This window comes from Mus caroli, unplaced genomic scaffold (genome assembly GCF_978045245.1).
Source record: "Mus caroli unplaced genomic scaffold, Mus_caroli_1 scaffold_8, whole genome shotgun sequence".
Taxonomy (NCBI): domain Eukaryota; kingdom Metazoa; phylum Chordata; class Mammalia; order Rodentia; family Muridae; genus Mus; species Mus caroli.
The window spans coordinates 36,458,883-36,475,299 of NW_028227263.1; the positions used below are offsets into that span (position 1 = coordinate 36,458,883).

At 45.1% G+C, this 16,417-nt stretch overlaps 1 protein-coding gene across 5 annotated transcripts in view; it reads left to right on the top strand.

The window, feature by feature from the left end:
* The window catches only part of Dennd2b (DENN domain containing 2B), a 149,205-nt gene that overhangs the window by 55,822 nt on the left and 76,966 nt on the right, over positions 1 to 16,417 (top strand). For 2 of the 5 annotated variants that reach the window (XM_085841414.1, XM_085841413.1), the window contains exon 2: positions 1,146 to 1,235. The gene's annotated coding sequence lies outside the window, so the exon portion shown is untranslated. Of the gene's footprint in view, positions 1 to 1,145; positions 1,236 to 1,327; positions 2,000 to 15,430; positions 15,540 to 16,417 lie in introns of those variants that run through there. The other 3 variants (XM_085841415.1, XM_085841416.1, XM_085841412.1) reach the window with 2 other exon arrangements.

The following is a 16,417-nucleotide window of genomic DNA, read 5'->3' on the forward strand; positions in this document are numbered from 1 at the left end:
TTTACCAACCCCAAAGAGTTCTACTTGAAAAATATATTTACTAGATTGGTGGAGGAGAGGTACTAACAATTGGGTGGTGGTGGATGAGAGCTGAGTGCCTAATTTGAAGTGTTTTTGACTAATAGCACCTTGACACTGCACCCCACACCCCTTACTCCAGTCCTCTACCACCCCAGTATGAGATATATTCATAGAAAGTAGAAAGTCAGGAGGCTGGCTCAGTGACAGGTGGCCAGTTGGCGATGAGGTCAGGCACTGCTAAGGTCTTGTGATTCTAGCTCTGGTATTCTTGGCAACTGTTCTGCTTAATGTATGCCAGAAAGTTGAAAGGCTTGGACACTGGTTTTGGATCTCTTATTTCCTGGTTCAGTAAATGGGAGCAAGTAATTTAACTTTACTTTAGATACACTTTTTAAATGTGTTAAATTAATATAACACCAGTCGTAACTTTTAGGACTACTCTGTCGGAGAAAAAACAAATGAACCAGGATTTGGGAGGTTATTTTGGGAAGATGTAAGATAGTACTTGGGGGTAGGGCAGGGCATTTTCTCTCTAGTTTGCAGCGGATATTGTGCATGTCATAGATGCTATCTGTCATTAAATCTTTGGGCTAGAAGGGTGGCAGATAGATTTACCTTAACAGGACTTAGAGTGTTCACTTTCCCATGGAGGCCCACACTTGTGGTTCTTAGAAAATGAGCTGGTTTTCAAGATCAGGCTTCTGTGTACTTTATAGCAAAACATAAAGGATTAGGAGACCCTAGACTTGTCTCTACTCTCAGTTCCTAACTAGTTAGGTGAGTGTGGATTAAGTATCTGATCTCTCTGGGCCTCAGTGATCCCATCTATAAAATGGCAGCAAACCTATCTGACCAGTGTGTTAAGAGCATCAAACAAACTAGTACATCTATTTTGAGAGGGTTAGGCAGCATCCAAGCAAAAGTATACATAGGGCTACTAAAAGGGCCTTCTGTGTCCCAGGTACGGCCCTGGCACTTGTACAGTTTCTCATTGGAGGCCTGGGCTGTGGATCTTTTGTTCAGAGAGGAGACTGTTTTCATTGTGTTTGATGCCCTGGCTCTGACTGTAGACTTATCCAGGGTTCCTCCTAGTCCTGATCTAGTTTGTTTCTTCTCCTTTGCAGGAAGACAAGAGACTGCTTAGGCTCTGGCACTAGTACCATGGGACCCTGTACTGGCTAAAAGCTGTCTCCAGGACCTGAACAGTCAACAAGGTAACCTGAGAGGCCAGTCTAGGCCAGCTTCTAGGATGTGAACTGTGTTTCTGCCCCAAATGCTCCTGAAAAATCTCAAGCGAACAAACAAGTCGAGGCAGCACGCATCAGGGTCCCTCCTCGTTCCGCTGCTGCTGCAGGACCCAGAGGAAGTGCTTGCTTCCCCTCCAAGCCTGAATTCAGCTAGCTCCCTCCCCTTTGGCAGGGATTCTTCCAAGTTATAAAAGCTGAGACACTAGAGGGGAGGAAAACAAGTCCACTCACTGTCCTCACCCTTCTCCCCTCTGGGTTGTTGCAGCAAGTTCCCAGGAACAGTCCTGGGCTCCTGGTTGACTGGAAGGGAGGTAGGAGGAGTGGAATGCATGCATAAACTGAGCCGATCAAAAGGCCGTGCTGTTTCAAAGCCGGCTAGAACTCAGAGAATGTGTGGAAGCACGCGCACGTTTATGCGTGCGCGCGCTAGCTTGCTCCTGGGACACTGGGTTGAGGGAGAGCGCCTAGCTGAGTGAGAGCAAGCCATCAAGCGTGTGTGCAGCCTAGGACAGGTCTCCATGACAACCAGCCTGACTGGCTAGCTGCTCTAGCTCTGCTCACTTGGCTGGAAGGAGTGTCTTGAAAGGTCAGAGGAAGGAGCTGTGGGAAGTTCGCAGCAGGTACTGAAGCTTAAGCCAGTGGATCTGGGGGCCCTGGGCTCCCTAAGCGACTGTGGTGTGAGCCAGCCTCTGTGGAAAATGGAGTGGGCAAGAAATCACCCGGACTACCAGGTAAGGGCACCTCTGAGCCCCTTGCTTTGAGTCGGGCTGTTTATGGCAGGCCAGTGTCTGTGCTCTTCACTTCAGAGTTTGGGGGTCGAGAATGATGTCATACTCCAACAGTTGGATTCTATTAGCTCCGGGAGGAGGAGGGAAACTGCCAATTTTCTTGACTTTGCAAATCTAGCTAATCTCACTCTGGCTGAATCGGAGATGTTTAGGCTTCACTCTGCTTTTATTTAGCACAAAGCCACTGGATATTTTCACAGGAAGGTTCTTTTATAGGAAAATGAGTTCTCATCGCTCTAGCACTGTTGAAGTTCTTATGTGGAAACTTTTGAGCAGCTTGGTCGGTTTTACCTCATGCTCTCTTATCTCCATGCTGCTATGTCTGACTTGTAACAACAATCAAAGTAGCTAATGAAGCTCAGAGAGGAGCCTGCAGTGAGTTTCAAGTCCATCTGGGACACTTGACAGGGCAGAGGGACTGGCACAGCAATATCTGAGCGGGGGGCCTTGCACTCTCTATGAAGTAGCTTTGGAAATAGGAAATAACCCCCTTCCCATTAGTGATGCCCATCACAGGGTTTCTTGAGTTGTGAGGGGACTTTCTTGGGTTTGGGGGACTTGCAAATATCTGTCTCATCCAGATATTGCAGAGAGCTGTCTTAACACCGCAGCTACTGGGAGCTGGGAACTTGAAGGACTATGCTGTGTGATCCCTTTTGCTCCTATTTTAACCAATCCCAGCACACACAGTGTCCAGTCATGCATGCCTTGTCCTAAATTTCAGAGGAGTGATTTGTGGTAAACGCAGCATGTCTAGGAAAGGAAAGTCTTCCAGAAAGGTAGTTTTATAGGTGATAAAGTAGCCAGGCCATCCATAATGTTAAGAGAAAGATGAGAGTTGCGGACTCTCCTGCAGGAAAGCCCCTTAAGAAATGCACTTCCACTTCAGCCATCTTACATCTTCCACTTACTCCTGGCCTCAAGGAACTTTGTGGAAGCTTTTAGTTTCTCAGTGGGGCAGGGAACAGCTGTTGTTCCTGGCTCTTTGGTTTTTCCTTCTTGAACTTTCTGAACAGTGTGTCTTTTGTGTCCGAGCAAACAATAAGGGGGCCTTCTGATTAACTTCGGGTCAGCTTGCCAGTACAAGCGCTGGCTCTACCACTGATTCTGGCAGCCTGAATGTATACTGTATGCATCAGTTTTTTGGCCCGAGGGTCTGCCAGTGTGAACTACATGGCCTCTGGACCTCAGATAACCTTCTTTCACAGTTAATTCCTCTTTCTACCACACTCTCAGAGTCCTCTGCTTGGGGGGAATCTGGGCTATGGGTCAGGATTGAAGGTGGAGTTCTGAGGAAGAAATGTCTGTGAGGTTCTGCTGCATGCTGGGAAGTCCCTCGGATTATCAGCTGTGAGATGGAGATGATGGTAATAGTTATTATCATGTACTATTGAGAGGAAGCCAGTGGGATGGTTGCCGTGAAACAGTTGTAAACAAATCAACAAATCTACATAATATAATATGTTAGAGCATGAGGCTTAAGGAATGTCCTGACTTCTCTACAAAGTCACTTTGCCTCTTTCTTCTGGTTCCCTCATTTATAAAGCACCTTCTACTCAGATGCTTTATAAACCTCACAAGCCTTCTTTGAGATATTTAAGGAAACCAATGGTGCTTTTTTTCGGTTGGAAAGCCAGATAGGATGGATATTCACTGTAGACGTTGAGCCTCATAAATGATCCTTCAGAGACACTTGAAAGACAAAGCTTTCCTGTAGGTTATGGAGCTCATGTTTTAGTGTGGAGGGGAGTGCCAAGAGATCTTTTTCTTTGCCAGTGTTCATAGCTCCATGCAGTGTCGAATCACATGTTTTTTTGTTTTTTGGGGTTTTTTTTGTTTGTTTTTTTTTATTTTTTATTTTTTGTTTTTCGTTTTTTTGTTTTTTGAGACAGGGTTTCTCTGTATAGTCCTGGCTGTCCTGGAACTCACTCTGTATACCAGTCTGGCCTTGAATTCAGAAATCCGCCTGCCTCTGCCTCCCGAGTGCTGGGATTAAAGGCGTGCACCACCACACCCGGCTTGAATCACATGTTTTAATGCCTGTAAGACAGGCCTGTCCCGGGGTCCTCTGGGGAACCTGCCCCGAGTGGGCAGTGGGGCCGGGCTCCTCAGCTCTAAGTATGAAAGGCAGGCTGATAACTGATAAGAAGTGTTCCTGCTCTGGAAGCCTCTCAGGAGCCAGGCAGCTTTTTGAAGAACTTGTAAGGGGAAAACCAAAAAGAAAAACAAGGAAGTGGGAATTCCAGGGGCAGATACTTGATATGTCCTGGAACAATGCCAAGGAATGGAGTAACGGGGGAGGGGAAACTCCAAGCTAGGGCGTCCTAGATCTGTTCTCTGTCCTCAGTGACCCTATAGGGTATAGGACCTACTAGAGCATCCCACCCATGCCCTCAGCCTCTACCATAGGACGGGGGAAACCTGCCAGCTGTGACCTGGAGTGGCATCTGCAGAGAGCAGGTACAGAACAAGTTTTGTTTGTCTCCCTTCCTTGAATCAAACAAAGCAGCTCTCCCTCGGAGGTGATTTCTCTGTGGCCACTTAGGCTTGGAGAAGTTTTGAATAGTTTAGATTGGACCCATCTCTGTGGCTGCTCAGGCCCAAAGAAGTTGTGCAAAACTTAGATTACCGCACTGTTCCTCACTCCCCAGTCCTTCAGCTTCCCAGAGCTGAGTCACAGCTTGGATCCCTCTGTGTTCCTCAAGGATTAAAAAGTAACATTCCCGGACCCACTCCCTTCCCTCCCTTCCCCTGCTCCCCCTCATGCGCTCTTTCCCTCCTCACTCCCAATCTCCAAAAAGAACAGTCAAGTCACCCAAGGAAGATGGATCCTGGAAATCTTTGGAGAAAAAGGCCAAGGGCATGCTGTCTCCCCTGGGCTGAGAGAACAGCTTTGAGGGGCATCAGACTCTAGGTATCATGTATGACCTCACTGCTCATCTGCAGCTAGGAGAGGGAAGCCCGGTCTCCCACTGCATCTGACACCAAGACCTGCTGTGGGTGTGTGGATGGACTGGCTCCTAAGGAGAGTGGACCTTGAGTATCCTATGGACTGGGTTGTTAGCTGTCACCATCCAGGTTAGCAACTCCAGCTTTCCACTGTTGGGTCCAAGAGAGTTTGCTAAGGCAGCCGAGCAAAGGCCACACATTTCTCTGGCCAGAGGAGGCTAGGCAGCAGCCCCTCAGAGCCTGGCTCCACTTCCCTTTTGTGCCTCTGTGTTGACTTGGGGGCTAGGGGGGGAAGGCTGCAGATAATTGAGTTCTTTGAGTTGGAGGGACCATGGCTTAGAAGACACGAAAGGAAAAAACCAAAAAACACTGGCCATCTGGCATAATAGAACAGGCAGATTTCTCTTCAAAGCCTGTGGGAAAGCTTGCATTAATGTGACTTCTGTTAAAGGAAAGGAGAGGGGGGCATCTCTTTCTGCCAGAGGGGTAGTACAGTGATCTTCTGTGTGAGTTAGGAGAGTATGTTGTCGTCCTATGTTACACTGAGACAGTTAGAGAACTACTGCTGTCTGTTTCTAGCCTGAAGCCCTAAAAATGTCTATGTAGTTTTTTTTTTTTTTTTTGGTTTGGTTTGTTTGTTGTTGTTGCTGGTGGTGGTTTTTGTTTTTGTTTTGATTTTTTGAGAGAAGAGGTTTTATGAGTTTAGACTACCTTATTGAAGATTTTCTCTAATGATCCTCCCCCGCCCCTCTGGCTCTCTAGCTCTGACATAATGAGTACACTGTTGTGGGGCCTGTTGAAACAATTGCAATGACTGAATATTTAGGCTTCTCTAAGACTGCCCCTGTAAAAGGGCAAATTAATGCAATTAGGGTATGAAGCTGCTTCAACCACGATAGGCCTGTTTCTATGTGCTTGTCTTGAAACCACGTCAGTTTCTTCTCCTGTGAGGCCTGCTGTAGCTGAAAGTTTGTCTGTGAATTAGAGATTGCCTTTGGGAATCAATACAGTGAGTGAGGGCTGTCTGAATATGATAAAAGGAGATTAAACTAAGCATTATGATAGAAAGATCTAGACGTGACAGGAGAGAGGTCCTGGCTAAGAGGGCTAAGAAGAAAGTAGTTCTCAGCAGCAACAGTGGATTAAGAGAAAGCCTGGCCTAGGAGAACTTCCTATGTGTGCTATGCTATGCTATATATGATATATAACATATCATTGTATATGTGAAGTGTATGTGTATGTGTGTGTATGCATGCACACCTTGTTCAGTGAGCTTATGGTTCTATCTGAAAGCACCTCTGGTAGAACCGTGCCTGCTTGTAAGGTGGACATGCTCTTTCTAGAACTGTCTGCCCCTTCTAATGATAAGCCCAGGCAGGACCCCTGAGGTTTTCCTTGACTTCCTATTGTAGTCCATATATAGTCCATATAGCTAGCCTGCTTCTGAGGGATCCAGGGTTATACTTATGAAAGACCTAGCAAGCACTTAACACTGGGGTCAATACGCTTTTTCACTTGCTCCTGGGCTCAGAGGTATCTCTGGTGCCTGATGGTATGCCTTCTTAATTAGTTTACCAATTAAGTCAAGGAACGCAGATTATGTGGGCTAAGAGCTGGGGAGGATCCAAAAAGGTATGAATTGTGGGACTTCCGTTGATGTTATATTGTTCTGATTTCCTTCCTGCTTCATCTCCCCCTACAAGAGCTTCTGCTGGTGTGATTAAGAGAGAAGCACAGACCTGAAGCCTGGGGGTTCGGAAGTCAGGTTGATTACCGTCTGGAATTCATAGGCTGGGAAAGTGAACACGGTGCTTCTCTTGGAGTCAGAGTTAAAGTCGAGGAGAGGGTGGCAGGTATGAGGGCGGGGGCGCTTCTGGACCGCCAGTGAAGCTTCTTTGCAATTGTTGAATGGTAAGGTAGGGAGTGGTGTAGGAACGGGGACACTCAGAAAAATACCATGAAGTCACCACACTTTAGAATTCTAGATTTATTGAAGGAACTACATTTTGGTGTTCTTAGCTGTGACCTGTGTCTTGGAACACAGCCTGCTTCATGAAGTTCTGACATTTATTGTTATTTTTGCTTCTTTGTTTGAGTTATGGTCTTTTGTAACCTGGGTTGGCCTTGAACTCACCGTATAGCCAGAGTTGACCCTGATCTTGAGATCTTCCTGTTTCTACCTCCAGAGTGCTGGAATTAAAGGCATATGCCACCGTGACTGGTTTTATGTGTTGTTTGGGGGTCAAACCCAGAGCTCCATTCATTGCAGCCGGGCAAGCCTTCTAACTCAGCCACATCCCTAGTTATACAATTGAGTGTGTGGGGTGGCGTGGTGGCGTGGTGGCGTGGTGTGTGTGTGTGTACGTGTCTATTATGTGAAGGCCAGAGGAAGAGGTTGGCTTGCTTGCTCTATCACTCTGCCTTATTCTACCCCCTCCTTTTAAAGGTTTATTTTATATTTAATTGTGTGTGTGTGTGCATGAGAGTGCAGGTACCCCCAGAAGTCAAGAGAGGGCATTGTCTTCTCTGTGAGTTGTTCAATCTGGGTTCTTGGAACCAAATTCAGGTCATCTGCCAAAGCAGTAAGTCCTCGTAACTGTTAAGTCATCGCTGCAGCCCCTGCCTTAGTCCCTGTTATAGGGTCATCCTTCTGTCTTCTTACCTACCCACAGTACTAGGTTTAACAAGCATTCAGCCATGTTTGACATTCTATGTAGAATACGGGGATTTGAACTCGGGTCCTCTTGCTTATGTAGAAAACACTCTTAGCTGCTCAGCTATCTTCCTAGCTTCTGTAGATCCTTTTAAAAGCAAGTAAACCTGTGGAGTGTGTGCTCATTGGTGACAATTAGATGTTCAGCGAGCATGTGCTCTGTCTTAAGCAGTTCTGGTGACCCCTGCCTGCTTTGTATGCAGGAATGCTCTTTCAAGGGCTACTTGTTGCCTTTCCCCCTTTTTGCTGGCCTGCCCAGGCAGAGCTCTTGAGGTCTTCCTTGACTTCCTATTGGAGTCCCTTTGCAGACTGCACTCCCTGTTGTCATGCACACACAGGATCAGCCCAGCCCGCCTTACCTTTACAAACACTAATCTGTGTATTCTACAAAACCCTGCTTGTAGGGAAGGCTTTGCAGCCCGCTTGGGTGAGGTGGAGCGAGTGAGGGAATAGTGTGGCACTCTGTGAGGGATAAGCTGAGATGAAGTGAGGGGGTTGGGTTGTAGTCTGACTTCTCACATCTTTGTACTCTTGGAAAGGGATCTTTATATTCATATGTAAATTGGGGTCATTTTACTCATCTGGAGGCATTTTGGTGAGAGTCGCAGTTCTGCCCTCACATATGCTGCTGATAAATGTCAGCTGTTGCTCACTGTCAGTAAGTGCTGGTGACCTTGTGATCAATCCCACTGACACATGGCGGAAGAATACATGAGCCAGGTAGTTAGCATGTCTGACTTTTAGTTCTGGCCCTATCTGACTGCCGGCTCTCAGTTTCTCCTAAAAAACAGATGGATTAGGAGTTCTCATTGGCACTTTGACTTATCACATGTCAGTGTTAACTTTCCAGCCTAGTTCTCTGAAATTAAGTATACAATTGGAATTAAGTATACATTTTCATAAATGACAACATATGTATAGTTTGTACTTTTAAAGTATTTGAATATATATTAAGCCCATCAGTTGGAGTCTAGGAAGCATTTTTACTTAGTTCCTAAAACGCGGAGACATGAAACTTGTTCTCAGGTGCGAAAGGTGCATAGATGTTTACAGCAGCTACAGGAGGAAGTCGGAAGCCTGCCAGTCAGTGAGAAAGAAGTGGGTTTACTTGGTGCTGCTGGTAATATTTCCATCAGTGAGTGTTTTGGGGCACTGACATTTTTTTTTTTTCTGAAGACTGGATAAATGCTGCCTCCACCACTCTAGGAAAAGTTGCAACACTGTCTGAAGGACTCCAGTCAGTGTTTGAGTGACCAGTTGATGGGTAAAGACAAAGGATGTTAGAGAAAGAGTCACACAACCGGGATGACATTTGGAGCTGGCCAGCAGTCAGCCTGAATTCCAGCTACCTGGTGATTCAGCCACATACATGGTTCTGAGTGCTGCCTGTGCTGCCTGGCTTGTCCACTACCCAGAAAGCTCTCTAACCAAGGCAGTGAACGATGTTTCTGAGAGTGGTGTAGGGAAGCCTACGTGTAAAGGCTAGTACTTCCTACCTTGTTGCTGGACAGAATGTTAGCTATTTTTGTATTCATTACTCTCTTTCAAACCAAGCAATATTTGTGGCTAATCTGTGGGGTTGTGATGTCCCTTGCTTTATTTGCATCATGGCAGTTTTTATGAATCACCTGGTGAGCAACAGATCAGAACTCTACTCTGCTTTGTCTGGTGTGGTGGTGCAAGCCTTTAGTCCCATCACTGTGACTGAAGGAGACATAAGCAGGCAGATTTTGTGGCTTTGAGACCAGCCTTGTCTACATAGAATATTCCAGGCCAGCCAAGGGCTACACAGTGAGACCCTGGCTTAAGAAAAGAGAAATGTGTAGACCAACATCAAGGTATGGTGGCTGATGGGGCATGTAATCTCAGATTGGGAAGCTGAGATAGGGGTTTGAAGATAGGGGTCTGTATTGTAAGACCCTCCTTTAAATCAAACCAACCAACCAATCAACCAGAGTAGTCAGAGGGGGAATCTAGCCAAACCAAAGAACAGTCCAGGCTGAGAGGACCCTCTGTGAGAACTAGCACTCATGTGATGTCTGGGTGGGGTCATACATAACCCTGTATGGAGGAGGAAGAGGAGGAGGGAAGTAGGAGAGCTGGTAGGAGGTGAAGGAGAGTGGAGACAGGGACAGTGAGAGCTAAGCATCGCCAGATATCTGAGGGAGTGGCTGTGGCTGAGATGGTAAGTGGCATCAGGACCAGCCCTGGCACTTTTTGCATTCCCAGGTGCCACTTGCCTGGAGGAGAGGGAGATCTGGATGGGGAGGTTCTAATCCGTGTCTAACAAATGAGCAGCCCCTTATCTACAGAGTAATTATAAAGAGATTTCCTTCTCCAGCTGCAAGAAACAGGAACTTGTGCTGCCAAATTTAGCAGTGTTTTAAGTCCCTCAAATCTCCTTTGAGTGCTACCAAAGCTCTCGGCTTTGTTGTTATCTGCTGCTGAAATATCGCCTGGAAAGGTCATCTCAACGGTGCCAATTTATGGCATCTCTAAGACTTAGAATGCAAGGTGGTTTTTCCCCCTCTAGAAAGCCAGACTTTTTTTGCAGTTTACCTCTGAAGGCTCTCTCAGGCAAGGCTCAGTGTCTGGTAGTTAGTCCATTATATTCTTAGAACCTCAGTCTCTTGATACTCAACAAAATTATGCTCCCTGCTTCTTGTTGGTAGAAATTTTCCTTAACACAAATTTAACACCAGAGCTTCCCCTTCTCCATATACTTATGACCTATCTTTTTTTCTGTTGGAATAATTAAAAGATGAAGCCTGTGGGGTGTTGGAGCCACACATTTTCAAAGGTTTTGATTCCTGAGAAAAAGAAATGAAGATAGAGAAAGGAAATTCAAGAATGTGACTGCTCCTGGCAGCTGTAAAGAAGTGGATACACAAAAGTGACTGGGAAGTGCTTAGAAGAGTTGACATGACCTTGGCAGTGGCAGTGACCTTGGTTTCAGCCTTGGCTTGACTAACTCAACTGTAGCGTTCAGAGGATTAAGGCTTTGAATTCTGGGTAGAAAGTGCAGAACTGCCTCATTCTCTTTGCCCTTTTCTATCCCACCCCTCCCCTGCCTATTTTCCCCACTATAGTTCAGACCTAAATGGACTGGACAACATTGACCCTTCTGGTGTGAGTATTTGTTGGTGCCCAGGGATGTTACTGCCCAGCTGTTACTCTTGACAGTTCCCGAGGGAGCCAGCTGTGAGCATAGTTGGGGAAGAGGGGTTTGGTTAATTCTAAATTAGTTTCCAAAGTGGATAGGAATCAGGTTAAAAAGAAAACAACTGGGAATTTTTGTTGTACTTAAGTCTCATTTAGTGGAATTTTAAAAGTCTCGCCCACCCTTATCTTATAACCTACAACTGTTGGGCAAATCTTAGTGAGTTTCAAAAGCAGTGCTGTCTAGACTTGTCTTCAGCTGCAAAACTTAAGGTCAGAAGTGGGTGTGGCTCCCGAAAGCAGTGAAAGCAGAAGACTCTGGAGACCTGAGCACTTAGGAACCTCCTGAACCCCTCGCAGTATTTAATGTTCTTCAGCACGGGAGCTGGCGTGACTTTATTATTGATGTTTTCCAAGGGTTGGTCTTCAGCATTTTATTTTCTTCATCCACATCTCTTCCTTAGGGGCCATCTCTCCTATTTATTAATTATCAATCAAGAGAGAGAAGAGGGTGGCCATACCTCTGCCTCACGTTCCTCACGTTGCCTCACATATCTGCCTGTCTGCCTATCTATCTCTCTATTGCTGTCTTGTCTGTCTGTCTGTCTGTCTATCTATCTATCCATCCAATGAGTATTTATGTGAGACAAAGTCTTACTATAGAACTAAGGCTGGCATGGAACTTGAGATTCTCCTGTCTGAGTCTCCCCAGTCCTGGGAGTAAGTTTGTGTCAACATACTTGATTCATTTAATAACTGTTCTGTTAATTATGTAGATTTGTGTCAGGGTGGGGTGGAGAGGGTGGGAGAAGAGAGAGAGAACATGAGAATGTTTTAGTTGAGCCAGTGTCCTCTATTTGCCCCTGCATATGCCAGGCTAAGCAGCCCAGAAGCTCCTGGGCATTCTCTTATCTCTACCTCCTGTCTTGATGTAAGGAGTGGATTATAGGTGCACACTATTGTTTCTGACTTTTTACACGGGTTCTAGAGATTTGAGTTCAGGTTCTCACAGATGTATGGTAGGTGCTTTACCCACTAAACCCTCTTCCAAGCCTTAATAGATATTTACATTTTGTTGTAGCTACTATTATATATTAGGGATGTGGAGATAACAAAGATAGCAAAGTCTTTTCATGGAGCGTATTGTAGAGAGGGTTCGGTAAATAAACAGATCAATACATGGTATAAAGGTACTGATGGTTCAAAGGAGACAGTGGGGATATGAGAGAGGGTAATATGGATTGGAGAGTTAGAAAAGGTCTCTCAGAGAATGGGTTTGAGCTGTGATCTCTAGGGTAAGGAGAAGCCAGGGAAAGTACCTTCCTAAAGTAGGAAACAGAAAAGACAAAGCCTAGAGGTGGAGAGAACCTGATATGCAGAGCAAGTATGGTTGGAATATAGGAGCAAGTGATTCAGACTGTGAGATGCTGGCCTGAGCCAGTTGAGATTGTCAGGGGCTTAAAAACTCAGTGTGTGGGGGACACATTCTAGGTCTGTCCCCTGCTTTGGAGTGAGGTGTGGAAATCTGACAGACATGGCTAGCTAAGAGCAGCATTGGGTTTAATGAAGAGGAATCCAGAAAAAGTCTAGGAGAAGCAGAAGCGGGAGTAGGGATGGACATCAACAGGCTCAGCTAGCAGAAGTTGGATGGATACATTTGTTGGATGGATACATGGAGCAATATGTGTTCACAATGTTCTGCAAGGTTTAGGACAGTATTTCACTAGTAGATGTATTATTATACCAGACCTTGTATTTGCAATTTTATTTGGCATTTTAGTAAACACTCATGACAATCTTTGGGTGAATTTGTTGATATACTGGTGTCTTCAGGAACTTGGAGCCACTAAGTTGCTTAAATTTTGGATCTCAGTCTATGTGAACTGAAGCATTGTTCTCACTACACCCCTATTCTGATTGACATACCAAAACTGTGTTCCTCTCAAGTTACCAGAAGGATTTAATGAGTCCCTGCTCAAGTTGTCATGTTTCATTGATGACTGTGATCTCCTTTCAGTCCACTGGAAACTAGGATGAGTTCTGAATGTTTGTGGGATTTAATGGAATATTTGCAACTTTCTCTGAAATGATCACAATGCCAATTACCTATACTGCCAATTAGAATAAAGAATGGGGTGGGAGGGGGGGAGAAAAGAATGGGATTGGGGGTTGAGATGTGTGGCAAGACTGGTACACAAATAACCTGAATTACTTTTCTTTTTCTCTCTCTCCCTCCTCCGGGTGAGTGTGTGTGTGTGTGTGTGTGTATGTACACACACACACACACACATATATATACACATATATATGTATATATACACATATATACATACACACATACACACATATATGTATATGTGTGTGTATATATATATATATATATATATATATATGCATATGCCTTTAATCCCAGCATTTTCAAGGCAGAGGCAGGCAGATCTCTGTGAATTTGAGGCCAGCCTGGTTTAAGAAGAAAGTTCCAGGACAGCCAGGGCTCTGTTACACAGAGAAATCCTATCTTGAAAAACAACAAAACAAAACAAAATATGGGTATATTGGGGGCAGGGGGTATGTATGCCTGAATGTAGGTGCCATTGGAGGCCAGAAGAAGACATCAGATTCACTTGAGCTGGAGTTGAGAGCTATCAATTTAGGTTGACACTCTTAACCTTGGATCCATTTCCCCTGACCTGCTGCCTACCCTCCCTTCCTGGTCTCAAGTGACCTTGAACATCCATCTGCTCTTCCTTCTACTTCTAAAGTGCTGGGATTACGTACCATACCATACCATACCATACCATACCATACCATACCGTACTGTACCCACCATACCCAATTTATGCAGTTCTGCAGTGTGGTTCCTTCACATTCTTTCAGTTATGACTTCTTGGGTTGTTATAGTAAGAGGATGGAGTTTATTGTTTGGAAACAGTAATGTATCAGCCACTGAGTAGTTGCAGTAAATAAACCTTAACTCTGTTGTTTACCAGTCTCTTCAGATCTCTGAATTTGTTGGAAATGTTTGAGAAAAGAAATGTATCAGTCACAACTTTGGCTTCTTAGAAAGTGAGCATTGACTCCATTGAATTTGTAGATACTTCTTTTTGTGAAGGGATTGAACCTGCAGGGTTCAGAAATGAAGGTGTATGGGGTGCTTGTGAGCTCTTATTCTTAGAGTTCAAGTGATCCGTGTTCCACTACCTGCCATACTGGAATGGAAGTTTGTGGAGGGCAGATAGATCAGGGTGAGAGTGAGTTTCAGGTAAGTGTAGTTTTCTTAGAGAAGTCTCCTTTGTGAGCAATGGCTTCTATTTCCTGGTTTCTATTTCTGTCTGATGGCCTTGCTTCTGAAGAAAAGATTTCGTGGTTGTGTGAGGGTGGTTTTTTTTTTTTTTCCCCCTCAGATTGTGTTTAGCACCAATTCACTGGACAAAACTTTAGTCCTCATTTACCTTGAGCAGAGATGAGTTCCAGGATGAGGCCGAGAAGATGGGCTAAGGTGAGAGTTTGAAGAGCTGGACCACCAAGAGCCAGGAAATCACTGCCCTTGTGGAAAAGCAGCCTATGAGGCCGTGTAGAAGACACAGCTGGAGTGACAGAAATCTTGCCCATTTCACTGAGTGTATTATCATGGATAGCAATCTTCCTTCCCATCAAGATTGATTTAGAGTAGTAGAAAGTCAGGAAGTCCAGGGGGCAGAGTCTGAACTCCCCTTGCAGAGCTCTTAGGAGCCTCGGATAGGTGGTTCTGAGACTTGAACATACACCAGATTCACCCAAAGCCTATTTCAAGTTCAGTAAGGGCAAGGTGGGGCTGAGAGTTTATGTTTGGGGCAAGTTTATACATACACCTGCTGTAGTTGTTGTTGGTGATGTGTGTGGTACTGGTGATGTGTGGTAGTGTATAGTGGTGATGGTGTGGGTTGATGGTGGTATATGTGGTAGTGTAATGGATGTGTAATGGTTATATGTGGTGGTGATGGTTGTGTGTGTGGTGGTGGAGGTGGCGGCGGTGGTGGTTTTGGAACCTCACTCTGAGAAACACTATTTAATAAGAGGTTTGATGGTTGAGATACAATAAGGCTTTGAGGCAAGATGCTAGTTGGCTTACTCTTTCTGACTAGCCTAGACTTCATGTTTCTAAGGCTGTCCTTCAGCAGTTCCTGGCTGCTTCCCCCTGTAATACCAACAGAGATGGGTAAAGGTCTGCGCCCTTCCCCTCACTTTCTCATGGGATCCAAATCACTTCCAGGTGAGGTGTCAGGTGGTGTGCTTGGCTGGCTCTAAATTGCTGCTTGTCTGCTTTCTGGAACACGCCTGTCCTATGCCCTTTATTTCACTAGGACAGGTGAGATTCCTGTCAGGAAGTGCTTCTGTGTGTCCTTGAGCACAGCCCCTCGGTTGGCTGGGCTGGCAAGCAGGCTGAGCATGAGTGTGCTCTGTTTATTAGCCAAGTTTACACAGGGAGATTATCTCTTCAGCCCAGGAGTTGAATTTCAAGGGCAAAGTCCACAGTTGGCGGTTGAAAAGTTGAGAACACCTGGCAGAGAGGCTTTCACTTGCCCAGCCCTTGGTGTGTTCCCACAGAGGTCAGGTTTTTTCCTCTAAGGCAGCATGGCTCCAAGCGCCATCACCATCATGTTTCGACACCAGAGGCTTCAGGTGAGACAGGGCATAAAGCTGCCCCTCTCGATTCTTTGTCATCCATGTCTCCTAAAACCTTCTCTGGCTTGCTCTTCCCTTTGAGGAGAGGTCTGGGACTTCTCTTCTCTCCCTCTCTCTTTTCTTATTAATTTTTATTTTAAAGACTTAGACTCTTTGTTTTTTAGTGACTCTGTTTACACACTGTAACAGCAGCAAGTGACATGACAAATTAATAGACACCATCACTCACTGGAGTTTGGGGAGAGGTGACATATAGGAAGCCAATGCTTAGTGTTGGATGTTTCTGGGGAAGCTGGTGATGTTTGTACAGTATCTTGTGATGCGATTTGATGCCAATGAATTGTACAACTAATACGTAATTGAAATTTTTAAATTGTATGTTTTACCACCAGAAACTAGTACACTCTAGTAAACACTGTCTTCCTAATCCTTACCAAGAATGCTTTCCTATGCTAGTCCAGCCCTCCTGACAGCACACTGTGCCTTTTCAGATGGACTCTCATAATTTACTTAACCAAGGCCCTAAGTTTTGACCTTTGAGTTGCTCTGAGTCCCCCCTGTTCTAGACTCCTGTAGTAAGCAGCAGCATTCAGCTGTCTTTGACCATGTGTTCTAATACTTGTGTTTCCTTAGACAAAATTACCAGAAGGGAAGATTAGCTGATCAAAGGGTATGCATATTAAAAAAAGTTAATAAATACTGCGAAACTGCTTTCCAAAGAAGTTCCATTAGCTTAAGTCTCATGAGTAATATAGAAAGGCACCTGTTTCCACATACCTTTGCCAAAATGGTGTTAGCAGATTTTAATGTTTGCCGTTCTGATAGGTAAAACAAAATTTCTCTTTTAAAAGTGATTTTATTTTTGTTATGTGTAA